This window comes from Balaenoptera physalus, assembly GCF_965194825.1.
Source record: "Balaenoptera physalus genome assembly, contig: HAP1_SCAFFOLD_717, whole genome shotgun sequence".
NCBI lineage: Eukaryota > Metazoa > Chordata > Mammalia > Artiodactyla > Balaenopteridae > Balaenoptera > Balaenoptera physalus.
This window is the reverse complement of record NW_028126046.1, coordinates 388,408-398,780: the sequence shown is the minus strand read 5'-3', so window position 1 is coordinate 398,780 and position 10,373 is coordinate 388,408. Positions and strand designations below refer to the sequence as shown.

At 40.4% G+C, this 10,373-nt stretch overlaps 1 pseudogene across 1 annotated transcript in view; it reads left to right on the top strand.

Moving 5' to 3' along the window:
• The first annotated feature begins 10,071 nt into the window (after positions 1 to 10,071).
• LOC309653626 (ELKS/Rab6-interacting/CAST family member 1-like) overlaps positions 10,072 to 10,373 on the top strand; it is a 176,968-nt pseudogene continuing 176,666 nt past the window's right edge. The window contains exon 1 of the transcript XR_014268837.1: positions 10,072 to 10,184. The product of XR_014268837.1 is annotated as an ELKS/Rab6-interacting/CAST family member 1-like (transcript). The remainder of the gene's footprint in view (positions 10,185 to 10,373) is intronic.

Sequence of the window (10,373 nt, the reverse complement as noted above, 5' to 3'; positions counted from 1 at the left end):
GTCACTACATCACGATTAACAAGTCAGTGAACAAGATTTTGAATCCAAGTAATCCTTTTGTGAAAACAAAACCCCCCCCAAAACAAAGAAACTATGTTCTTTCCGTGCTCCAAAATATATTTTGGTCAAGTGACTTAAGAAACTCTCCCTTAAGCTTGTCTAAAGCAGAAAATAAGACAACAGTGCTTTACTGGAAATTATCAAAAGGCAGGATCAAGCAGGAATAATGAAAGGGAGCCTGAGGTTTCGGGTGATGAACCCACTGGCTAAATAGGCCCCTGGAAACAGACCCACTTTTTTTTTTTTAATTAATTTGTATATTTGTTTATTGACTGTTTTCCTCCAATAGAATGTAATCTTTTTTTTTTTAAACATCTTTATTGGAGTATAATTGCTTTACAGTGGTGTTAGTTTCTGCTTTATAACAAAGTGAATCAGCTATACATATACATATATCCCCATATCTCCTCCCTCTTGCTAGCTCATGATTTAGGACCCACGCACAGGAGAATTCAGGCTGCATTAATATAAAAATATGACTTGCAGCCCTGGAGATGTGGCTTCAGCGGAAATGATGACTTAATGCTTGTGATCTGTAAGAATGTTGGTGTTTTGGGTCAAATAACCTATGCATTTTCTCAAGGGAGGTAGGTTTGAGGAAAAAAGGCAATAATTAAACTGAACATACCAACAAGGAAAAAATAACTTAACTGTTATGATGACTCATTTAGTTGGCAGCTTCAGGTAATGAGGTGCTCTGGATGAATTTTCCTGAGAGCAGAAACATATCCCTTTAAATGATTAAGCATGTTATCTTCATCAATCTTTGAAGAAAATATTTCCAAGGTACATTTTATATTCTCTTTTGTCAGTAGTATTCTTGACAATTTTTAGGACTAGAGACATAGTTTTGTTTTTGTTTTTTTTTTAAGAGTTTAAAGAACTATTTGATCTTTGAAAATCATGTTACATCGTTGGTCCCCGGTGTTTTCATCTACAGTAGGTGAACTTTGGGTTAGATGATCATCAAGGTTCCTTCCATCTCTAATATTCTCAAAGTAAAGGGCTCTTGTGCACAATAAAATTGAAAACATAAGAATCATCGAGGGGGCTTGTTAAAAATGCAGATTCTTAGGTATCATTGTTGGAGGTTCTGATTCAGTTGGTTTGAGTGAGGCAAGAGAACCTGTATCATAAATGGGTGCAGACCCATGGCCATTTTGATGACCTCATTTTGAGAAACTGATTCTCTTTCCAGCCTCAGATAACAGATGTCATAACCATTTTTGGCCACCAGGGTACCGTTGCTGCCCTGCCCTCAGTGGTGTGAAGTTGTAAGGGGCTGACCAGACCCAGAGGCCTGTGCTTTGATAGTTTGCTTCTGATCCCATCCTCAGTATTAACTGTCACTTAGTTAATGTAGCTGCTGAGGAAAACCAGATAATCGAGCTTAAAATTAGGTGCCCTGCATTTGTACCTATGAGTCATTAAGTTTTCATCTCAGGCTGGGTAGGGGCGAGGGGAGGACTTCCATTTTCTCCTGTAGTCTAAAGTGCATAAATGAGCCACGGCTATCTTAGACCCTGTTTGGAGGTCTCTTACTCTTTGTTCGTGTTCTTTGTCATCCTAAGAGTCAAGTTTCTGGAAGGGCGACATCAGGATAAGCGGCAGATTTCTGTGTAAATATGTTCACATTTCATAGTGAGGTTTGGGGTCAGGGCTGTCCCTGACTTCTCTTTTAAATTTCTTTATGTTTTAAACAGTTTTATTGATGTATAATTCACATGCCATACAATTGACTCTTTTGAAGTATATGCAATTCAGTGGTTTTTAGTAAAATCTGTGAATTTATAGAGTTGTATGCACCTATCATGTAATCTAATTTTTGAACATTTCCATCACCCTCCAAAAGAAACCTTGTGCCTGTTTGGAATCACTCTCATTCCCACCCCCAGACCCATTCAACCGATAATTTACTTCTTACCTCTATAGATTTGCCTTTTGTAGACATTTCATATAAATGGGATCATACCGTATGTGGTCTCTTGTGTCTAGCTTCTTTTATCTGGCGTAATGTTTTTGAGGTTATGCAGTAGCCTGTATCATATTGCCAAAGAATATTCTATAGTATGGATATACTACATTTTATTTATCCATCCACCAATTAATGGACATTTGGTTTGTTTCCACGTTTTGGCCGCTCTGGCTGATGTGTGCATGTAGTTTTAATTTCACTTGGGTGGTTACCTAGGGGTAATTACCTGGGTCATATGATGAATCAGTGTTTCAAAGTAGCAGTTTCGAATTTGACAATTCCACCAGCAATGCATGAGGGTTCCAGTTTCTCCATATCCTTGCCAACACTTGTTATTATTGGATACAAGTCCTTTATTGGATATATGATTTTCAAATATTTTTTCCTAGTTCATGGCACGTCTTTACTTTTTTAATGGTGTCTTTTGAAATGCGTTATTTTTTATCTGAATGAAGCCCAGCTTATTTTTTTCTTTTATCAATATACTTTTTGGTGTCATAGCTAAGAAATCTTCGCCTGACCCAACATCAGTGTCTTGATGCTTACCTAAAATCTTGTAGGCTTTGTTCAATAGGAAGTGACCAGTGACACCTACTATTTAGTGCCTTGTTTAAACAGATGAAAGATGAATATGCACGTTGTGGCCTGAACCTACTCTAATGAAAGCTTGCCGACAGTTTTCCTAAGGTCGTGAAGGTGCCGCAGCCAGACTGGACTCCTCCATCACCATGCCATGGCCTTCTGAGCATCTCTTCCTCATCTTAGTGCCTGCCAGCAGCAGAGGAAGGAGAACATAGGTCTTTCATGTACCTTTTTGTACTATGAGGTAGCACTGTGCCCTCCTTACTTTTTCAGAGCCTTAGGTAGAGGACCCTACCCTGAGGTGCCACAGCTGGAGGAACACAGCCCTTCTCTTTCTATAGGTTTTAGAGTGAGATAGCGGGACAGTAGCTCACTCTCAGGCAACAAAAAACCAAACAAAAAACCACCCACTACCTTAGGGTTTTGTCCTAAGAATATGCTGGTTGCAGCCTCTGTAGGTAGACACCAGGCGTCCCTGAGAGCCTCTGATAGACTTGATACTTCTCCCCAATCCTGTTGTGTCTCTCCTGCTTTCCTAAAATACTAAGTAGTTTGTGTCCACTTTCAGTTCTGGATGTTTCCCACTGCGTTTAGACTGGGAGAAACGTTATCAAATCCCAGCGTCATGAATGCCTGATTATCACTTGTAACTTTTGTCTCTTGAGCCTAGAAGGCATCTCTTGTGTATAAATGACACTGGACGTTAATATGCACCCTAAACTTGAATACAGTGCACATCTAGTAACAGCTTGTATAAAACGTGTTACTCCCCGAAGTAGTCCTAACACCTTATAATTGAAAAAGTGAGTTATAATTGACCAAACACTTTCACAAATATGATCCCTTTTGATCCTCACATCTCTGTGGGGAATTACTGCTCCTTTTAAAAAAAAAATAAATTAATTTTATATTTATTTATTTTTGGCTGCGTTGGGTCGTTGCTGCGCGTGGGCTTTCTCTAGTTGAGGCGGGTGGGGGCTACTCTTCTTGCGGTGCGCGGGCTTCTCGTTGCGCTGGCTTCTCTTGTTGCGGAGCACGGGCTCTAGGCGCGCGGGCTTCCGTAGCTGTGGCACACAGGCTCAGTAGTTGTGGCGCATGGGCTCAGTGGCTCCGCGGCATGTGGGATCTTCCCGGACCAGGGCTCGAACCCGTGTCTCCTGCACTGGCAGGCGATTCCTAACCACTGTGCCACCAGGGAAGTCCCTACTGCTCCTTTTTTACGTAGGAAGAAAATGTCTGGACTTCCCTGGTGGTATAGTGGTTAGGAATCGCCTGCCAATTCAGGAGACACGGGTTCGAGCCCTGGTCCGGGAAGATCCCACATGCCGCGGAGCCACTGAGCCCATGCGCCACAACTACTGAGCCTGCGCTCTAGAGCCCGCGAGCCACAACTACTGAGCCCACGTGCCTAGAGCCTGTGCTCTGCAACAAGAGAAGCCACTGCAATGAGAAGCCCGTGCACCGCAACGAGGAGTAGCCCCCGCCCGCCGCAACTAGAGAAAGCCCACGTGCAGCAACGATGACCCAACGCAGCCAAAAATAAAACATAAACAAAGAAACAAAAAAAGACTTGTCAGAAGTCATTTATCCCCAAATATAGGATTTCTAACACCAAATTTGATGCCTTTCATGTAGCATCATGCTTCCTCTCCAAAGTAATAAAACTGAATTTTTGTAATTTTAAGAATATTAGACATGCCATGTTATATTAGACCTATGGTTAATCTATAAGCAGTCATTTACATTTGGAATGAGATCTGTAGACAGTGATATATATTCACTTTTTAGGACTTATTTCCTTCTCAAGCTTCTATTTCTTGCTACAAAGTAAAACGTTTTGTTTCCTGTTAAAGGAGTTCTAGGTATTGTCAGTGGGTAAGGTTTGTGGTGGTAGCCAGAGTACAGAGATCCTGAACGTGGGGACATCCTTTTGCCATTAAATTTATACTGTGCCCGAAGCTGGGTTGAATAGTTTTAGGCTTTTTGAGGTCCCAGGAAGACTCTTTGCCCACCCAGGGAGCAAAAGGCCCAGGAAAACTTCCATGTGATTTTAGCTTGACCCCATTTACTGGATGATTCATCCCTCCTTTCCTTAATTCCACGCCAGCTTTCTTCACCTAGGTTTTCTCCTTTTCCCGAGACCATTCTTATCGTGATCGCTTGCTTTCTTTGTTTCACCACCTGTGGCTTAGGACCATATTTCTCCAAGTGTGGGCCCTTGAGCAGAAACATCAGTTTGTTAGAAATAGAAATTCGGAACCCACAAAATCTGCTTAGTCAGAAACTCGAGGGGATGGGGCCCAGCAGTCTGTCTTTGACACACCTTCCAGGTGATTCTGATGCATGCTCAAGTTTGAGAACCATTGGTGCAGTAGTTAATTTTTTTTTTTTTTTTTTTAGCATTCCTTTAACCTTTCAAAGTGATTTATGAATTTCATCTGACTTACCACCCTTTAGGACAGCATTTTTCTCGCAGTGCTTTGTTTTTGGCCAAAATAAAGGGTTCCGTGGTCAGCTGGCATGGGAAAGACTACATTCTTATGCATACTTACTCTGTGCCCCCCATACCCTACCCCCAAAGTAGGTAAGGATTCTGGGGTCAGTTGCCAGGTTTCAAATTTTAGCTCTATCATTTAGTAGCTCCTATGACTGCCACCTACTTACCTTAGTGATCTTTGGGGAAGTTACTTTCCTCTCTGAGCCTTTACTGTCTAGCTTGTAAACTCATGGAATAAAATGGCAATTACTTCTGTAGGAAGTTGTGAAGACTAAACAAAGTCATGCACATACAGTGACTCAGGTGGTGTTTGGCACGTGGAGAGCTTCCCTGAATGTCGTGGATCATACTGGCTATGACCCTTGTCATTGCCAGGACTGTACTAAATAAATAAATAACTCTCCATCGGTTATCTCTGGCGCTTGGCATTTCACTGCTCATTTCTAAACCTGAACATTTGCCGTGTGCTCCATTTTTCAATATTATACAAATGAGACTAGTTTTCACTAAAATCCCGAGATAAACTATATTTGAAATTTTGCTTATTTCTTCCTTTTGTTTTCGGCCACCAAGCCACTTTCCTATCTGGGGCAGAATATTTCTTTTGATAGTGATTTAATATTTTCAACCTTTGTTGAAGAATGTTGTCTAAGATGTGTCGAAAGTCTAAATAAACATTATTTCCTGCCTCAGTTTATTTACCACTTCAAAAACTTTCAGGTGTTTTATATCTATTTCTCTTTATAGATACAGAATCTACCTATAGATATAGAATTAATACAGATATCTATAGATTCTATAACTTTACGGTGTTTCTTCTATTAGGTTATTTTTACTTCAGTGTCTGAGTCTATTCTTAATTAAAAATTCCATCAACCTACCCTATACTTCCAACAAATCCACAATGAATCTTATTTTATTGGGTCTTCTCCAGAGCCTTTGTAGGAGCCAGATTTGGGGCTATTCGGATGATTCTATCTAACTTTGCCTACAAATTCATAGTCGTCCTCAAGAGCATCCAGAACTCTGGTTGGATACCATTCCATCCTGGTGATTTATTTCACTTTTGTCAGTTAGGACGAGTACAACCCTTGCATTTTTCTTTCTTTACTTTAGCGTAGTTGGACTGCTTCATAACAACATTTGTATCCAAATATCCTCTTCAGTAAAATATATCAGAATTTTGATTTATTCTCTTTTCTATCTTTTATTCATCCATGTACTCATGTTTGTAAGTCCAACTGATTCTTGGCTGGCTTTCTACCAATAATAAAAGAAAAAAACAACAACCAGAAAGTCCTTAAATTTTTTTTTTTTTTTTTTAGCATTCCTTTAACTCTACAAAGCGATTTATGAATTTCATCTGTCTTACCATCCTTTAGGACAACATTTTTCTCACAGACTTTTGTTTTTGGCCAAAATAAAGGGTTCCGTGGTGAGCTGGCATGGGAAAGACTACATTCTTATGCGTACTTACTCTGTGCCCCCCATACCCTACCCCCAAAGTAGGTTAGTGATTCATAATTCACAGTGGCATTTTGAAAGATTCTGAGATGTACTGCATAAAGAATCTAATAGATTAACTTTGACCTATTCACCCCCCCCCCGCATAAACACCTATCATCATCCCATGAGCTAATGTTGGATAGGACACCTCTGTGACCTTTTGGTTTAGGAGTTTCCTTATTCTCTTTTGGTCAGTCTTTGTGTGTTTCGATGTCCTTCTCTTTTTGTCTTTGCTTATTTATTTCATTGCTAGTTAGACTTGCTGGGTCTTTTTTCCTTTTGCATTCTCAATATTAATTTGAAAATTTTGTACTTGAACTTTCTGTAACACATCTTTGAAACGATTCCTTTCCTCTTTCTGTCATCTGGTCTCTGAGTGATTGTCTTTTTGTTTTCATGTTTCTTTAGAGTGTTAGCCCTGGATTGGGTCAGATAACTTATGGGGAGTACTTACAATGAGTTTTAGGTCTTGTACTTGTGAATATTTCTTTTTTCCATTTATGCTTTTCCCATACTTATTTTTTTGATAGGCTTCTGTGACCCAAGTTGAAATTTTATAATAATTTACTTTGAACAACAGAATAATTTTTGTTATCTTTCTGTATTCTATATTGAAATGGTTATTTTCATACTTTTAATAAGAATGCTACTTTGGTACTACTGGTGGTTATAATGGTTTCAGCTGTTTTTTTAATTTACTTAATAGTTGATGTAAGATTTTTAAGCTTCATTGCTTGTGATAGGGAATTAGCAACTAAAATAGTATGTTAACATTTATCTTTTCCAGTGAACCTACTCAGAAATTCACTTTTCCTTCACAGAATTTGTAACAGAACTTCATATTGCCTTGCAGTGCTTACTGCATACAACCTATGCTCTTGTTTCTGCTTGCAGGCTCTTGCCAGATGTCATTTTGTCAATGACACCCATTCCTACCACTGCATTTGAAGTTGCAGACCTCCTTCCCGACACTACCTGTTCCCCTCTCTACTTCATTTTTGTCTTTTGTGTTGATCAATATGTAACAAACTATGCATTTTATTTATTCATTGTGTTTGTTCTCCTTTAATACAAGGTGAACTCCCTGAGGGCAAGTGTTTTCATCTGTTTGGTCACTGCTTTACCTCTACTGTCTAGAACAGTGTGACACATTATGGATGCAGAGTAAGTTTTTTATTGAAGTACAGTTGATTTACAATGTTAATTTCTGCTGTACAGCAAAGAGACTCAGTTACATATATATGCATTCTTTCTCATACTTTTCCATTATGGTTTATCACAGGATATTGAATTTAGTTCCCTGTGCTGTAGAGTAGGACCTTGTTGTTTATCCATCCTATATGTAATAGTTTGCGTCTGCTAACCCCAAACTCTCAATCCATCTGTCCCCCACTGAATTCTTGATTTAAAAAAAATTTAATCTCAGGAGATGTAGAAAATGCATTCCATAACATTCAGTATCTATTCATGATACAAAATGAACAGACTATCATTAGAAGGTATAAATATTCAGCAGATGTGATATTTAATGGTGAAACATTGAAAACATTCTTTTTCAATATTGGAAACAAGATAAGACACCTTTCACCAACAAGATAAGATAATCCTTCTTTGCAGCATTATATAGGAAGTCTTACACAGGAAGAAAAAGAAGAATTCTTAGCATTGGAGAAGAAGAAACTGCTATCACTAGTCATTGAGGCTATCTTGTCCCTGTAGAAAAACCAAAAGAATCTACAGATGAAGTATTCGAATGAATAAAAGTGGTTAGCAAGTATACTGCAAACAAAATCAATATACAAAATCAATTGCATTTCTGTACTCTGCTACAACTATTTAGAAAAGGCAATGAGATACCATTTATAATATTATCACAGTTATAAAGTACCTAGGAATAACTCTAGCAAGAATAGGCAACAACTATATGGAGAAAATTATAGAACAAAGACACTTAAGAAAAACTAAAGGAATGGAGAAATAAATCTTATTTCAATAGAAAATTTCAATCTACAGAAGATGTGATTCTCCCCAAATTGTTTTAGAGATGTTATGACACTAAAATGAATTTCCTTCACCTCCCTCCCCCACATAGAACATGCGAGCTGATTCTTAACAGCAAATGGAAGAGTGAATTGGGGATTTTTGACCTACTAGATATTAAGACTCGCTATTATAAAACTCTACCAATTAAGACAGCATGGTACTGAGCAGAAATAAAAATAGATGATTGGAAGAGATTAGAGAAGCCAGGAGCACAGCCGTTACATTTATGGTAAAGAGGAATATATAAATATATATGTATATGTTTTGGGGGTCAACCTTTAAGTTCTCTTAGCAAATTATAGTTATACATTGCAGTGTTATCAACTAGTCACCATGCTATACATTAGAACCTCAGAACTTATTCATCGTACAGCTTAAAGTTTGTAGACTTTATTTTTTTAGAGCAGTTTTATGTTCACAACAACATTGAGTGAAAGGTACAGGGATTTCCCATGTACCCCCTGTTCCCACATATGTATAGCCTCCACCATTATCAACTACTCAGCAGAGAAGTATATTTGTTACAATTGATGAATCTACATTTACACTTCATTAGCACCCAAAGTCCATAGTTTACATTAGGATTCACGCTTGGTGTTGTATGTTCTATGGGTTTTGACTAATGACATTATCCACCATTATGGTATCACTTAGTTGGAATCAAAGAGTATGTAGCCTTTCAGATTGGCTTCTTTCACTTAGTAATAAGCATTTAAAGTTCTTGCATATCTTTTCATGGGTTGATGGCTTATTTCTTTTTAGTGCTGAATAATATTCCATTATCTGGATGCACCAGTTTGTTTACCCATTCATCTACCGAAGGGCATCTTGGTGGCTTCCAAGTTTTGGCAATTATGAATAAAGCTGCTATGAAACATCTGTGTCCAGGTTTTTGATGTGGACATAATTTTTCAACTCCTTTGTGTAAATACCAAGGAGTCCGATTGCTGGATCGTATAGTAAGAGTATGTTTAGTTTTGTAAGACACTGCCAAACTCTCTTCCAGAATGGCTGTACTATTTTGCATTCCCACCAGCAATGAATGAGCGTTCCTATTACTTCACATTCTTGCAAGTATTTGGGGCTGTCAGTGTTTGGATTTTCATTTTTCTAATAGGTAGGAGCATTGTCTTTAATTGGCGGGGGGAGGGGGGGAATAAAGGAAGTAACTCAGATATTCATTAATATCAATAGAATGATCTTGATTAAGCATGGTCAGTCCCTGAACTAGTGTCCTCCCGGACTGGGGAGTGCAGCGCGGGGCGGGGACTCGCAGAGAGGAGAACAGCGCATCAACCCCAGCGGGAGGCGCGCGGGTCTCGGGATGCGGAAGGTGGGCCGGCGCCGCGCTCCTCTCCGCCCCCGCGAGCGAGACGGTCACGTGCAGCGGAGGGGCTGACCTCCGCGGGCGGGCCTGGGAGGGGCGCCGCGCCGGTGGTTCAGGGTCGCCCGAGGCCAGGCGCGAGGCGGGCACTCGCGCAGCGCGGGGCGGAGTGCGAGCCGGGGCCGGAACCGCCGCGGGTGGGGAAGGGCGGGGAGGAGCCTGGGAGCGCGCCGGCCGCCGCAGGGGGTGGGGCGGGGCGGAGCCGCGGCGCGCGCGCCCGTCGGAGGGGGAGGGACAGAGCAGCCATTGGGCGCGCTCAGGGTGGCCGCTGCGAGCGTGGGGCGAGCGTGGACCGCGGCGCGGCGGTGCGACTCCTTTCCCGGCCC